Source organism: Mugil cephalus, chromosome 8 (genome assembly GCF_022458985.1).
Source record: "Mugil cephalus isolate CIBA_MC_2020 chromosome 8, CIBA_Mcephalus_1.1, whole genome shotgun sequence".
NCBI lineage: Eukaryota > Metazoa > Chordata > Actinopteri > Mugiliformes > Mugilidae > Mugil > Mugil cephalus.
In genome coordinates, this window is record NC_061777.1 from 15,430,055 (window position 1) to 15,446,044 (window position 15,990).

Below are 15,990 nucleotides of genomic sequence, written 5' to 3' on the forward strand. Positions count from 1 at the left end.
GAGGGGAGAAAAAAGGAGAGTTTTCGTGTAACATCTGTGCTTCGTCTGATTCCACCTCATTGCTGAAAGCTCAGCGAGAATCCAGTTGCAGAATTGCCAGAGCGAGCTTTTTGTAAATGTGCAAAACACTTCCTAGATTCAGAGCACATTTGGTCTTTGTATGGCTTTTCTTTCTGCTAAACCCCACCTTCACCGCTGAGTTATTCACATATTCTGATTTGCAGTCTTGTACGCTTTGCTGATTCCATTCACTCTTGAGGCAGTTCTGCAACTATCTAGTGTCCAGGCTCAATAAGATTCTAATTGAAGAGCATACTTTTTACTTTTTTTTTTTTTTTGAACAAGGACATTTATAATTGTGCGTTTTCTGGTTCAGGTGAGGAGCCCACGAGAAAGAGTTGTCCAACTAGCAGCTGATTTTGAAAAGGCTAGTCGGTGTGATGAATAAAGTCTCCAATCTTGTTATGTAAAATTGGTTTGCAGAGCAGTTTTGTGGCCCGTGAGGGGGGTGGTGGTCAACCAAGTGCAGCGAAACCTGGTTCACACAGATTCCCTCCACATTTCCCTCCATATGAGCTGGGTTCTGCTCAAGGTTTCTTCCTGTTAAAAGGGAGTTTTTCCTTGCCACCGTCGCCCTCATGCTTGCTCTGGAGGTTGCAGGCTGGTTTTTGTGAAGCGTCTTGAGACGATTTGTATTGTTGACGCTATATAAATAAAACTGAATTGAAATGAAGTGAATTGAATTTCTGCAGTTATGTACCGGTTATTTGTTAATTTATTATGGATCCCCATTGGTCCTCATCACGGTGAAGGCTATTCTCACTGGCGTCCAAATACTCACACTTAAAACATAATACAATGAGATGCAATCATCACAATTCAAACATAACTACATCAAACTAAAATGATCAGAGAAACAAAAATATTTCATTTTACACACTCAGAATAGACCAATTAACTAAAACTTCCTTTCTGAAGCTTGCTTTGTTGTCTATCATAGTTAACTATGGTGGAAGTGTATGTTACTGCTATATCCTCATCTGACATAGCCATGTATAGTATTGGTGGGTCTTAATTATTACGTTTACCAATATCCCAAATGTTAAACAAAAGTGTCACCAGGCTACATGTCAGCCTTTGGTCAACTTTTATCCAAGGCAGTGTGACATGCATCCACTTGCTTACAGACCAACTCATAACTCGAGATACTGGAACTGAGCTGGAGTTGAGAAACTAGTCTAGTATGACTGGTTTGTTTCGCACAAAGCCATTTTATATTCACTTAACAGTTTCTGTGTAATGTATACAGTTATTTGCTGACAGAAATGAAAAGTTTCTCATACAAAATTGCGGTCCCTGTCCTACAGATTCTGCAGATACCCATCAGGCATGATATTATGACTACCATCTCAGTATGATATAGGTCTTCCTTGTGCCTCCCCTTAACCCATAGGGGGGTCCTATGGGTTAAGGGGAGGGGCCTCTGTGGATCAGGCTTGTTCCAGTGCATCCAACAGATACTTGATCAGTTTGGGATCTAGTGAATTTGGAGGCCAGGTCAACATTTTTTTATTTTTTTTTTAGTTGTTCCTAAACCGTTTTTGTGCATGACCCTGTGTCAGGCTGCATCCTGGGGTGGGAGTATCTAGACTGGCTTATGTTGGTGGTACATGTCTAAGTAACATCCATGCCAGGTCCAAACACTTCCCAAAAGAACATTGTGCTGTCTCAATACGGTCAGTGTTATTTATTTCACCTGGTCCTAATGTTGTGGCATGATCATGTATCTGTTCACAGAAATGAATGACGAAAAAAACATATTTTGGAAAAACACAAGTATATGGAAGCTTCTAGAAAGGTTTGTGAGCCATGCTATCTCTGCTATCAGTTTTGTACAGAAATTCGTGCCCGAGGCCAAGTAACTTTGTGATTTTTGTGAATCGTCTTGATAGCTTCATGAATCACTGTGGAATTTGCAGAGTGATGAACAGTAATGATTTTAGTGTCCTTGACTTTTCTCCAGCTCTATGAGCATGCACCATGACAACATCCTCTAAATAGTTTAGAGTATGTTCCCAGACTCCTAATGACTTAACTGATTCCACCAGTCACATTTGCGCTTTTCAGTGAAATGTCTCAGTAATTATTGCGCAGACTGCCATACAATGTCATGCATACATAGATAGATTTATTCATTTTGTATTTTTACTTCACTTTTACCACTTTTTGGCAAATTATTTTTCATCTAATGCCATCACCAGAGCAATCTCTCTGTTCTTTGGTTCTTGGTGAGCAGTAGCGTTAACATCATATAGTGCCTTCATCTAAATGCATCAATGTGTGCAGCTGCTAGCATTGCTGTTTTGTGTAGCCTTAGAAATTTGCAAGCTTTGTGAAGCACACATAAAGGTTAATCTGCATTTAGTGAAGGCCTTGTTAAACTATCAGCCCGCCCATGCTTTTCATATCCATTGTGTCTTTGAGTCAAAGCCAACAGCTTGTTGAAAAGAAATAGCTAAACTGTTAATAATGTGACACACACACACACATATATGCAGTGTTTCTCATTCTATCAAGTCTCTTCCCCAAAGGCAGGGACCATCAGAGAAACAGAAGACACACAGAGCCCTTGAGCTGCAAGGGCCCTGGGCCAAAAAGCAACTTAAATCAATTCCATTTGATTAGGTGCCACGGCATACACTACATCATTATAATTCCATTAACGCAGGGATGGATTTTCAATGAATGTAACTGCAGGCAAATGGTTGGGCATAATTGTGTGAAATGAAATACAGCATAGGTTAGGAATATGGGTGTGAATTTCTTTCTTTTCTCCTTTTACTCCACCCCGTTTCCAGATAAGGACTTTTCCCTCATCCTAATTCTGTGGTCTTTATCCGTTCCTTTTTGCAAATCGGCCTTTTCACCGCGGTGTCTTCAATGCTCAGTCCAAACTATTTCACACGTTATTGTGTCAGCTTTGGCTCAGACGGCCGGGGTAAGACCGCCGTGGAATTACCTGATTTAACCCTGAAAACTGATAAAGACTTTATCTTTGCCTCGTATGTATGTCACAGCAGAAAGATGGTAATCATTCAGGTTAAGTTGGTTCACTACTACTACTTCTACACACAACTACTTTATCAGTATTAGATTAGATACATTACAGCTACATTTATTGAGGGTTGGATAGCTTTTTAATGTAATTACACATATCACCCACGAAGCCAAGTGGCTGGTCCTTAGAGAACATCCTAGCATGAGTGGGGTGATGGTGTGATTTTAAAGACTCTGTAAAATATCTAAAAGGCAGTCAGTAAAAACTGACTGATTTACTGCATGACTGCTGCAATTTTATGCCTCAATAATCAACCTTTACCATATAGCAGGTTACATTAGGGATAGTGGGACTTGTGTTTAATGGCATTGGCAACTGTACGCTTAGGTCTTCTGAAACCAGAAAAAAGAATCTCAATGATTGCTTGGTACGTACATGCTTATTTTTATTGTCTAGTGCAGTGGGCAAACCCCAACTTGCACTTGGCATTTGAGTTGTTTGCGCGAATGTTAACCTCGGCTTTGGTATTTTGTTTTTGCGACTGCTGATCACACTCAGCTCAGAGTAAACCTTAAGCTGCTGCAGAGTTTGCTTCGGACACGCCAGTGCATGTATAATACAGTACTAGCTGGGGAGCTCATCAAATATTTGCGTCTCTCCCAGTCAAGCATCACAGTGCTTATGCTGGCTGAATGACTCAATGTCCCCTTGTCCCCTCACGGAAAAGTTGCACTGCGCTGAATGGATTCTGCAGACATCTGCAGTGACAGAAAGTCACTGATGAAGGTCAACAATCCATCACACCCTAAGGATGGAAAAAAACTAGCCCGGGCCACTGGATGAACATTTGAAATTATTAATCGATGTAGCAGATGAACATAAATCCCACAATAAATGCTGACCTTTTTTTTTTTTTGTAACATCAATATGCCTATACGTCACACAAATGTAATAAGCTGGACCATACTGTATGTGTTATATAAAATAATAATACACTGAATTTGTCTAACTTTGCAAAGTAAGTAAACAAGACTTGCATGCCTGTGCAAGAGAATTAATTATCAAAGTGCTTTGGCTGAAATCCGTTTCAACATGATTTGTTGGGGCACATTTGGCGAATGTTTGCAGCTGAGGATTTTCTTTTTGTCCCGAAAGCTACCAATTCACTCCTAGTCTCATGTTCTCACCAGGACAGGCGAATAAAACTGCAAATCCACTTGATTGGATCTCCGAATTATTCAACATTACAATAACAGATGAGCAAAACCGTACTGTAGTTTCACCACGGTTCGATATTTAGCTGTGAGGCAGCGGCTCTTGCCAGTGAGGGAACGGAACAACAGTACTGTGCCAGTTTATGTCGAGCAAGGGGAAATCAAGGGGAGATTTATGAGCATAATAATGAATCCTATGCCTGCCTCAATTACAACAATCCTGGTCTCTTTGAAGTCGGCTGTTGCAGCTGGAAATCATTTGCCTTGTGTCTGAGTCCTTTGCACTGAACAGATAAACATGGATCAAGTATTAAATTTGCATGTTGCTGTGCATTTTTAAATAATTTCCTCATATTTGTCGGCATCAGTGTTAACAAACTGCAGGAAAAGGAGCTTAATTGCCAGCCCTGCTTACATGTGTTACACAGAGAAAATCTGGGATTCACTTTGAGTTTCATTGTCTATTAGCGAAATCAAAACTGAACGGGGAGCTTAACTGGGTTTGTGAGATACATTATGCCATTAGCACCCCGTGAGTCACGAGCGTGGATGATTTCCTGAATGAATTTTGAATGTCAACCAAGCATCATCGAAAGGATGCAAGAGGAGCCACGCGCAGATGCTTTTCATCCTTGCCGTCTCCGACGCACCTGTCCCCACCGTATGTCAAGTGCTCCAGCAATTGCAGGCCGACCCAAACGAGGCAAATTGATCGAAATCAGTGCCAAAGCAGGTGTGTGACAGTTCCACCTGTGTTTCAGCAGGCACTCGCTTCTCTTTCTCGCGCCCAGATAAAGAGTCTGATCTCTGGCAGAATGAAAACGATCTGTCAGCTCCTGGCAGGAAAGAATCTAAAACACCCACCTGCTCTCCCTAGGTAATCCTCGGCTGATAACAGTTGTTTCTGATGCTACATTTGCCAGGAATTTTCATATTTTCACTCTTAGCTTTCCTCCAGTCGAAATTAGAAACTCCAGTCTGGAGAGGCATGTTGTCTTCTTTGCTTTAATGTCTTGTCCCAATCAAATGCTAGTGTTTGCTCAGTTTTTTATTTTAATAGTCGTTTCTCTTATATGCCTTTTGATTGTTCTCCAGTTTTCATACTGATTGGCTATAATCCTTCATCCTCAAAGAAATCATGTTGAAGTGTACACTACATAAAAGGTGCTTAAGGCAAACATGGACCCACTTTGAGTTCCAGCAAGAGCTTGGCATCAGCAAGGTGGGTTTGAGAAAGGAAGAAGTAAAGTGGATGAAAAAATATCAGTCAGGTTGGTGTGCAGATTTGAGATTTGAGGAATCAAATCTGCAAAAGTGTAGAAAAAAGAGCAGAGCAACCTTGTCTGGCCTTGGCTGCAATCAGGGGCGATTGTAGGGTCAAAGTTTTAGAGGTGGTTTAATGTCAAACTACTATGTCACAAAGCTAAATCTAACCTGTACCTCCTGAGTTATTGCCCCATTTAAACGAGAAGATGAAGTAAGTAATAAGTGCAAAACCAACTTAAAGATATGAAGGTGAATAAAGATAGACAACGCTTCCTAAGAGAAGGTCGTGACGGTGTGTGAAATGCCTGTTTGGCTGTGGTACATTGTGTGTGGTGACTTTGTATATTGATTGCTGTGTATTGGTTGTGTGCCATTCATGCCACAAGTGGTGCATTGTGTTGTTATTGTCGTCATGTTATTGTTTCGATCTTGAGTATTTGATATAGTGAGATCTTGAACATGGCTGTTTGGTGGCGCTATTGACATGATAATATCAAAGCAGCTCTGGATAATATATGTTTGCATTGTTTGTGTGATGGCATTATTCCGCTGCAATTTTGTTGCCACCTGTTTGTTGGCAGGTGCTGTGATCCCCTCTCACTTGCTACTGTGTTTTTTTTGTGAGGGTATTGATTATGACATTTTTGGATTGCATTATAAGATTTTCCTGCATGGACCTACCAGAATTTCCAAGTCAAAATCACTGCTGTAAAACAGTATCATGCTGAATCTGGAAAAATATGCTCTAAGAGCTTTTCAGAATCACATTAGTGACTCATCTGTGATGTTTAATTCATTCATGGTATATCCATATTTTTTTCCCAAAGAGAAATATTTAAGATAGATCTTTAAAAGTAGTTCATGCTAAAATAATGTTTTTAGCTGAAATGATTAAGCAAAGTTCATAGTACAAACAAACCAACTCAACAAATCTCAATACTGCAGAAAACTGGACGTGCAACATTTGGTGCATCTATTATGACATCTCTACCTCATCTCTACCTCATACGCACACCACATCTGCACATACATTCTGCTTAGGATTCTCAGTGTCTGCCTGACATGTGGGAACATATCTGCTGACTCACACTATAAAATCTTGGCACATACAATAACATCCTCGCACACACCGTCTGACAGCGAGGCTCCGCATACAGCTACCCGCACAGTGAAGATAAGCGGTGAATAGCGTGACCTTCAGCTCAGTTCATTACCTGCAAAATGTACACGCTGCCTCGTGGATGTAATTCTTAACGCTGTCAAATAGTAATCGAAATATCTGACCTCATTTATTTTCAGAGCATCTCCAAATGTCTCCACTTTGAAAATATCCAAAAAAAATGGAAATTCTCTTTATTACCACAGCATTTTTGAGGGGGAAATTAAATTAAACATAGTGGGGGAAATCCTAATTATGGTAGGATTTTTTTCCTTGGCATTCAGAAGTTGGATGATTTAGTTTTTATTTTATTTATTTAATTTGGACAACATGTGCCCAAGCCAAATATTTGTCTACTGGCTCAGCATGGGAGACTGCCTTGAGTCCAGAATTTAAAAAAAAATCATCATAATTTTGAAGTCAACAAAGTGAGATTAGATTTTTTTCCCCACTTGTATCTAAAGGGTTTCCTTGTTAATATTTGAGTAGACCATCAAATAAACAGTGTAAATTCCATTAAAGCCACTATTAAAAAAATCATGGTGTTATTAATACGCTTATTTTATATGCAAATGCTGTCTGTGCAAATTAACTCAGTCCTGGAGGTGTTACCACCATTAGAAGACAAGTGGATTTGCATGTAATAAATTTGGTTAAATTTCATATCTTTCTTCTTCTAAAAGGAGAAATGTCAAAACGTAGCCCCTGTGAACATGATTTCTTTATCCCCCCTTGTGCAGAAAGTGCAAGCAACTTTTCAGCGAACACCCTAAAGTGGACTCTTGTTTTTCCCAATTTATTTTTTTGTGTTTGTTTGTTTGTGAGTGTGCGAGTGTTTTTTTTTTTTTTCCTCTTGCCAGGAAGATTTTGTTGTTGCGGAACAAGGTCAGAGCCCCAGAACACTGCAGAGGGAAACATGTTAAGTGAGCTGAGAGGAGCCAGAGTGAGCTTGATGGATGCTTGGCAGGTTTAGAGTGGAGCGCCTTAAGACCTCTTAGACACACAAACTCTCTCTCTCTCATATGCACACACACACACACGTACACACTATCTACCACTGACTGGTGTGTGCTGTTCTTTTCAGGTGGCACAGGGTTGCATGGTTTGGCACGTGGCATCGATCAAGAACGCTCATGTAAAATTAGCGGAGCTGCAGGGAATTAGATTTTTTTTTTTTTTTTTTCTCAAATGGATTTTCTCTGGGATAAATTCGTTGTTAGATCTTTCTGGGCTTATTTAATGCTGTTAAAGTGGAGGGAAACTTCAATTACAGTCACTGAGCAACACTGGCCTCTATTGGCAGCCAGTGCAACAGCTCTTAACATGAGAAACAGCACATGAAAAGCCTAACTACATTATTAAAAATAACAAATCTCTTTCTTCTCCTCCTCTTTTTTATCCTTTTATATGTGCATCTCTGTTTGTATCCTTTGTGTGTCTTGTGTGCCTTTTTTTTTATTTGTTTGTGAACATGTCAGTGCATTTTTTTTGCTGCTGGTACACATCTGTTCCCTTTGTGGCTGCGTTTGTTAACGTCACTCAAGACAGCCAAATTGAAGGTGCCATTGTTGGTGCCGGAGGGCAACTGGGGTGCATTCGACAGCTTGACAGCTCTCATTAGCGTATTAGACACAAACAGTGGCACAGATGCTCCCGGTCAGTCCTTGGTCAGCCTAGAGGTTTGCTTAACGGACCACTGACAGGTGGCTTTGTGGCACTCTGTCTCTTGGTTGACAGGGTGGCAAAGCAGGAGCTCATCTTGAGTAGACTGCGGGGATCACCAAGGACGGAAGATAAATCGCACATATGAATACTGGGGGACTATAATTAAATGAGTCGTGAAGGTTTTACAAATACTGATAAAGTGTACAGAAAAAAAAGAAAGGAAAAAAGAAAAGGGAGAGCTTCTGTGGCTGTTCATGCATTTTTGTCTTTCATAAAATCTATGTCTGCAAGAGCAGCTGAATGATTTTGCCTTCAAGAAGATCTCTGTTGTTTGATAAGTCTATTACGACGCATCATCATCATAGCACACTGACAAGAAAACATTCATATATTTGTGCTCAGTGAAGTCAGTCCCAGGCATACGTACAAATATTGAAAGCGCTCTGGTCTAGTGGTTTGCTTCGGAGTCCGATTTTGCTTTTTACTGTTGCTGTTGTCATTTGTTATGGCACAAAGCTCAAAAGTTCCGTTCTCGCTTTCACTCCTCGGCAGCTGAAAAAAAAAAAAGAAAAAGAAAAAAGAAAATCGATGCCAGAGGCACAAAAGTTCTGTTAAACTGAAAGTTAAATGATTTTTTCCAACACACCTTTTGAAGTTTGTGTGCGATGCCTCAGGGGTAAAATAGCACAGGGCTTACGAGTAATACAGTGAGTGATAATCCTGTGCTGGCAAACAGCTTGAAAAAAAAAAAAAAAAGAAATAAGTGAAAGTGGACAAAATGTGGCAAAAGAGTGAATGCAGTTAAACAATGAGAAAGTGTAGCCTAGTGAGGAAAGTTTTTCTTTTTTCTTTTACTTTTCTTTCTGTATAATATTTGCACTTATAAAAAGCCTGCTCTGTGACCGTAATATAATTGAATAATAAAATAAAAAATTCTGAGATTGTTAAGATGGTTGAAATTATCAATCAAAGCAAAGTGGAAAAAATATTTGAATCTAAATTTACTGAGACACATTATCATTTTATCACATCGTGGAAAAAAAAGGGAAATTCAAGGAAGGATGCTGTTTCATGCCTCAAAATTTAACCTTCAAAAATGGACCTCATAAAATGCTTGTAATGATAGGGACTGGTGCAAGCTGGGGGCTACGGAAAAAGAATGATGAAAATTTGTTATGTTTACCTCTAGTCTCCAGAATAATTCTCCATCTAATTCTCTTTCCAGCCCAGCAGGTTTAATATAGAATCCAATCATCAGTGTCCATTTGATTTCAGAAGAACGGCGATGATGAAGACAGCGGGGAATAGGGAACGAACGCCTGTTTGGGGCATATTAAAATATCACCGCGCTTTGGAGGAACAGTGATGTCGCATGAACACAAATCTTACTAAGGGTGTTTGTTAGTTTGGAGGCCTTACCTTGAATGTATAAGGGCGTGTGTTAGTCATCATAAGGAGGCTAGGTCAGCTGCAGGTCTGTGCAGTTCCCTCTTAATCCACAAGAAAGATTTATGTCAAATGATAATGCTTTGAACTTCTATAGTGACCTAGCTGGAGGTTGTGTGCAGGTTGCAGGCTGCACACGTACACTTACCGGCCACTTCAATAGGTACACCTTGCTAGTGAAAGGTTGAACCCCCTTTTGCCTTCAGAACTGCCTTAATTCTTTGTGGCATACTTTCAACAAGGTGTTGGAAACATTCCTCAGAGATTTCAGTCCATATTGACATGATAGCATCACGCAGTTGCTGCAGATTTGTCGGCTGCACATCTATGATGCAAGTCTCCGCATCTGAAGGGTGCTCTATTGGATTGAGATCTGGTGACTGCCATCCGAATGTCGCAGCTGAAATCGAAACTCGTCAAATCAGGTAACGTTTTTACCAATCTTCTATTGTCCAATTTTGGTAGGTCTCAGTTTCCTGTTCTTAGCTGACAGGAGTGGCACCCGTGGTCTTCTGCTGCTGTAGCCCATCTTCTTCAAGGTTGGACGTGTTGTGCGTTCATAGATGGTAATCCTGCATTCCCTGGTTGTAACAAGTGGTTATTTGAGTTACTGTTGCCTTTCTATCATCTCAAACCAGTCTGTCCATTCTCCTCTGACCTCTCACATCAACAAGGCATTTTCGTCCGCACTACTGCCGGTCACTGGATATTTTCTCTTTTCTCGGACCATTCTCTTTAAACCCTAGAGATAGTTGTGCCAGTAGATCAGCAGTTTTGTGAAATACTCAGACCAGCTCATCTGGCACCAACAACCATACCATGTTCAGTCACCTAAATCCCCTTTCTTCCCTATTATGATGCTCGAACTTCAGCAAGTTGTCTTGATCCCCTCTACATGCTTACTGTAAATGCATTGAATTACAGCCATGTGATTGGCTGATTAGCTATTTGTGTTTACAAGCAATTGAACGGGTACAATTGAACGGTTGTACCTAATAAAGTGGCACCTAAGTGCGATCCCTTTACACCTTCTGGCCGTATCGTATCAAACAGAGTCACAAATTTAGAGAAATAAACAACAAAAGAAGTGGAAGTGAGGCGCACAGCCTTGAAGAGGAGATGAAGCCAACCAGATCAAACTGAGACAGACCAACATCTCCCACGGCGTTCCTTTGTTGCCACATGTGAACCAGAAATTGAATCGCATTTCAGTATAATGAAGAATTTCACTTTTCAGCCTCACGGTCAGCACTAAATGTAGCAGTGAAAAACAGCTCATTGTTTAATACCTATTTACTCTCCAAATAGGTGGAGCAGCATTGCAACTCTGGACAAGGAGAGAGATGCTGTTTACCTTGGCCGTCTGGCCTGGTATTCATCATGTGCTGTGGTTGATCGGTTAATAGCTACGAATGGCGAACCCTTTTGAAATTCAGCCATACATTAACTGCATTATGCGTCTATATTATTATGCATGCTCATGTACGCGGCTGATTAAAGGTTTGCTTACAGATACGACTGAGCCTCGGTCTCACTGAATGCTAATTGGCAGACTTAAAATGAGATCGTGAGTTATTATTTAGCACCGCCGTTCCGAGTATTTGTGTATACAGTATGTTTGCTCTGCTTTTCACACTAAGGGTCTCGCATGTCTATTGACAGAACACTCTGAGTAGAAAAAAAAAGAAAGAAAAGAAAACAGCTTTGCTCATAAGCCGGGGCAAAGTCAATAGCAGGGCATTAAGAAAGTCAACAAAAACAACAAACAGAAGACTGGCAGGATGGATGAACCGGAGTGGCGGGATGGATTTCAGGCTCGTGCCCTCAACTTTGCACGACAAGTACTGTATGTAATAGCATCAATATTTATGGCGGGGCCTGATGACAGTGTTTGTGGTGGGCACCAGGCCGCGGAATGATTCCCAATCCTTTGTTGCTTTTTAACAGATTGTGCTGACAAAGAGAGGGCAGATTCGTGGCAGCAGGCCAGGTGATGACCCCGCACTGATGGATGTGGTAGCTACGAGGGAACACACAACACCGAGGGATCATTCGCTTGGACTGATCTACTTACTGTGATACTAACACACTATATAACCAAAAAAAAAAAAAAAGATTTCACTCCATATCAATGTCAGATTCTGCAGGAAACTCTTCCTTCAGTCTGTTTTATAATACTTATGGTGAATGCCTAGATGAAGATCATTGTTTTTCCACAGGAGGAGACCTACTTCACTCTCTAGTCAAAATATTCAAGAATTTAAAAAGTATTCCCAAGGTGGACGTGAACAAACTCAAAGGATTTCATTTTGTTAACATCTATTGTAAGCGGCTCCGCAGTGAATCATGTATTTTTCAGCTCATTCATTACGCAGAGCGCTCCTCTCCGCTCTCCGCAATAAACGTCTGTCTGCATTTAGAAAGCGTTTTCAGGCCACCAATTGTGGGAGAGAGAGAGAGAAAAAAAATGTTTAAGTGATTCATACATAAAATTTATATAAATAGTCTGTGGCAATCTGGAGCGTGGAAGGCTTTGTGAAACTGATTTATTCCAAGTGATCCGGGAAAGAAAAAGAAAAAAAATGCGTCCTTACTGTCAATCTAAAATGGCCTCGTTGCTGGTAATGAATCACAAATTTTGAGAATTGTAGAGATAATCATTCTCATAACTTTTTTCCAGCTCAAGGCCTTTGCTAACTTTGACGGAAATTACAGTTTTTAAAAATTAAATAAATAAAAATAAAACAGATGCTTGTGTGTCTGTTTATATTCGCACTGTATCACTTATTGTCACGTCCTTCAATTTAAATACTAATCTACACGGTACAAGTGAGTGAAATCCTTTTGCTGAAAAAGACACCATTCTGAACTCTGAGAAGGCAGGGCTGTTTACTTTACAGTAGTGAAGGATGAATGTACTTATTTGCTAATGAAGAGATCGATACCGCACCCGTGTCTGTATATGCATCATTGTGTCAACACTGAGCAAATGTGACGCCTCACTTGATGTCTGAGACATAAGTAATTTGACAGCAGAAATTGTCTGTGTTACAGATCTGATGAGGGACAGAACATAAAACTGCTGGTTTGTATAACCTCCGGAGACCCAAGCATTTGTTTGGAATGCATCCTAATTTCTTTAAGACATTCTTTAGGTTTTGGGGATTAATAGGAACTAAAAAGTACATAAAAAAAAAATCAATCAAGCAGAATAAACTGGCACAAACCTAAGACATAATGTCCCCACACGAGGACACCGGGTCTCAGGAGGTTAAAGATCGTCTTTGAAGCAGAACTGCACATGTGCCATGTTTCTATATAAGAAATATATAAGAAATACTGTGAATGGTAGACGGGTAAAGTATATAAGTTCTTCTTCTCTTTAAAGTCAGTTCATGACTGCGAGTGTAGACCCGCACATAAATCAATGCACTGGAAACACACACACAGATACCCTTGCCTGGAGGTTGCAGTGTATTTCTAGCTCTAGTTAGGCATAGGCCCCTTTGGAAAACTTAAAACTATAAACACAGGTGTTCATCTACATTAATTATAAATAAATTCACTGAGCATGCTACAAAACATCAAGAAGCATGAAGCATTAATCAGTATGGAGGTAGTTACTAGTTTAAAGGACATTGTGATGTCCTCTCTCTCTTTCTCTAGGTATTTTGTCCTTAGCAGCGGCTTCTTTGCGATCAAGGCTAAAAATGTGAAAAATGCGGATAGCTTACTGAGCAATTATTTTTCTTTCTCCAGTGAACCTTACAAGCACACACATACATAATCAAGTCAAAATACCAGGTTTATGTTCAGATCTGTGTTTTCCAATGGGACAAGGCGATATTAGCCGGCTTGACTTCTTGGCCCCTATAAATTTTAAAAGAGGAGTTTGAAAATAAATCACCACAAAACACTGTCAATCACATATAGGGCAACAGATGTGGCCCGCAGTCCTTACTCATCATGTTTCCACATCGCAACAGGAGAAAAGGGGGGCCTTTGTTTCCTGACTGTCAGAGTCTGCCAAGGATAACATTAATTATACATTTAGCCTTGTGTAAGTGAAGGAATTTTCGCACACAGTGTGGGGCAGTTTTCTCCCAGGGCTGAAAGACCTCTAAGGTGATTGTGGTGTAAAATAAAAAATAAATGTTACACAGGCATTGTGTCCTATACGCAAATGCAATGAAAATGAGAAGATTTTTAAGATTATTGTTTTAACACGTACAACACGTCAAATTTAAACCTATGTCACTAATTAACACCTGATATATTCTTTGTGTTAACAAAACTCGCCCAGTAGCTTCCTCGACTGTATGTGGACTACATTTCCCACAAGCTATAGCTTCCTTTTCCTCCCCCATAATCCCTTGCGCTGCCCTACCGCTCATCACACATAACGAAGAAGGTCGCACGTAGTTTTGGTGCTGAGTCCCAGAAGAAACCGGGCTGCAATCATGCTAGGACAAGCTGTGAGACGATTCGCGACGTCTGCCGTTCGCTCTTCACACTACGCTGAAGGGCCAGGAAAGGTGCGTTTGTGTCTTTGAAGCAGCTCGACCTTTTAAATGTGATATTTGGCTGCGCGGCCTTGTCTGTATCCACAGCCTGACGTTAGCTAGCCATACTTGGAGGTCATGTCCTGCAGTTTGACTTGAACGTGATTGTATTGGTAGCAAAGTTAGCCACACACAGAGTTACATATATTTTTCACATAATAGTGGAATTAAACATTTTAATATGAGGACAAATCTATGGCAGCAAGTGGTTGTTTGTTAGCGGAAGTCCGGCATCGCGTTAGCTGAGCTGAGCTAGTAAGTTATTAGCCAATATTATATGAAGCTACTTTGCTGGTTTGCAAGCAACTTCAGAGATTACACATGTTTTAAACATGCAATACGGATGAATTAAGATAGTTGTACACCTACTGACGAACTCATTTCTAAAATTAGGTTATTTAACGGACTGTCCTCTAACTCGAGGTCAGCTTTATCTGAGGTGGAGGAGAATCCGGATACAGGTGCTGCTAATGTTGTTGTATTTCTTCCGGTGAACTATACGTTTGTAGTAATTTAACACAATCACGCGTGGATATCGGTGATAAACGGTCACGCATGTCCAAATACAAGCAGGGGCAAGTCCAGATGCCCTGGGTTTTTTGGATCTTCCACTAGATCGAATTTCACAACAGATGTTGTTTCTACGTTGGATTTTAATGTTAAGTACGAGACCTCATCCTAATTCAACTGCATTTATTTTTAATGTTTATTTTTGGTCACCATATTGTTAAATGTGATTAAGTGCCCTAGGCTGGTGCCATAATGTGAACTTGTTCTGACATGTAAATGTTACATACGTTTAGATCCACTTTACATTTTGACATCTTTTGCAAGTTAAAAGTTTGAGTTATAGTTTCACAGACACTTTAAATTTAGTATTTTAACGTGAAGCCAGCCTGAATTTCCCTCATATTTATACAGAAGTCCTGCATGTTGTTCACAAGTTTAAAGTCATCTGTTCATTGTGGGACACTAGTTCAAATGTTTTGCACATCGTGCAGTAGAAATAGTTGTGACTTTTCGGCTTATCCGGCGGACCAAATGACATTTCTTAATTCAGATTGCCCATGTTTCCTTTCAGTTTCACTTCATTCACTCTTTTCTTTGTGCAGAACCTGCCGTTTTCGGTGGAGAACAAGTGGCGTCTGCTGGGTATGATGGTGCTGTTCTTTGGCAGTGGCTTTGCATTCCCCTTCATTGTCGTCAGACATCAGATCCTGAAGAAGTAAAATGGCCCAGAGCTGTTAACTCAGCCTTCAAGGTAATTACACATGCCATTTTTATCTGGCATGTCTGCTTTTATTAAAATGTCAGGGTGATGTGACATTTACTTCAGCCTCAGTTTGTATAGTGACCTCAGACAATCAGTCCTTTACAGCAACTCTTTAGCCTTTTTTCCTCTGTGGCATATCTTAAATAAATTACCTGTGTGTCTGAGAGTGACGGTTACAAATGTCATGTTGGTTCATATTGCCTCCGCGTTGTGTAGATAAGCTTGCACTTTAGCAAGTTAATGCGACAGTTTATTGCAGTCATAGATGTGTATCAGTTGGGAGCAGGTCAGAATTGTTGTTGTCACATTTATCTTCGCTGGTGTTTACTCAGACATTTCATTTCTGA

The 15,990-nt window shown here is 40.3% G+C and overlaps 1 long non-coding RNA gene across 1 annotated transcript; it reads left to right on the forward strand.

The window, feature by feature from the left end:
- The first annotated feature begins 14,192 nt into the window (after positions 1-14,192).
- LOC125012332 lies at positions 14,193-15,596 on the forward strand. The gene is made up of 2 exons (XR_007113271.1): positions 14,193-14,343; positions 15,483-15,596. It is a non-coding gene; the product is annotated as an uncharacterized LOC125012332 (long non-coding RNA).
- Positions 15,597-15,990: the final 394 nt, after the last annotated feature.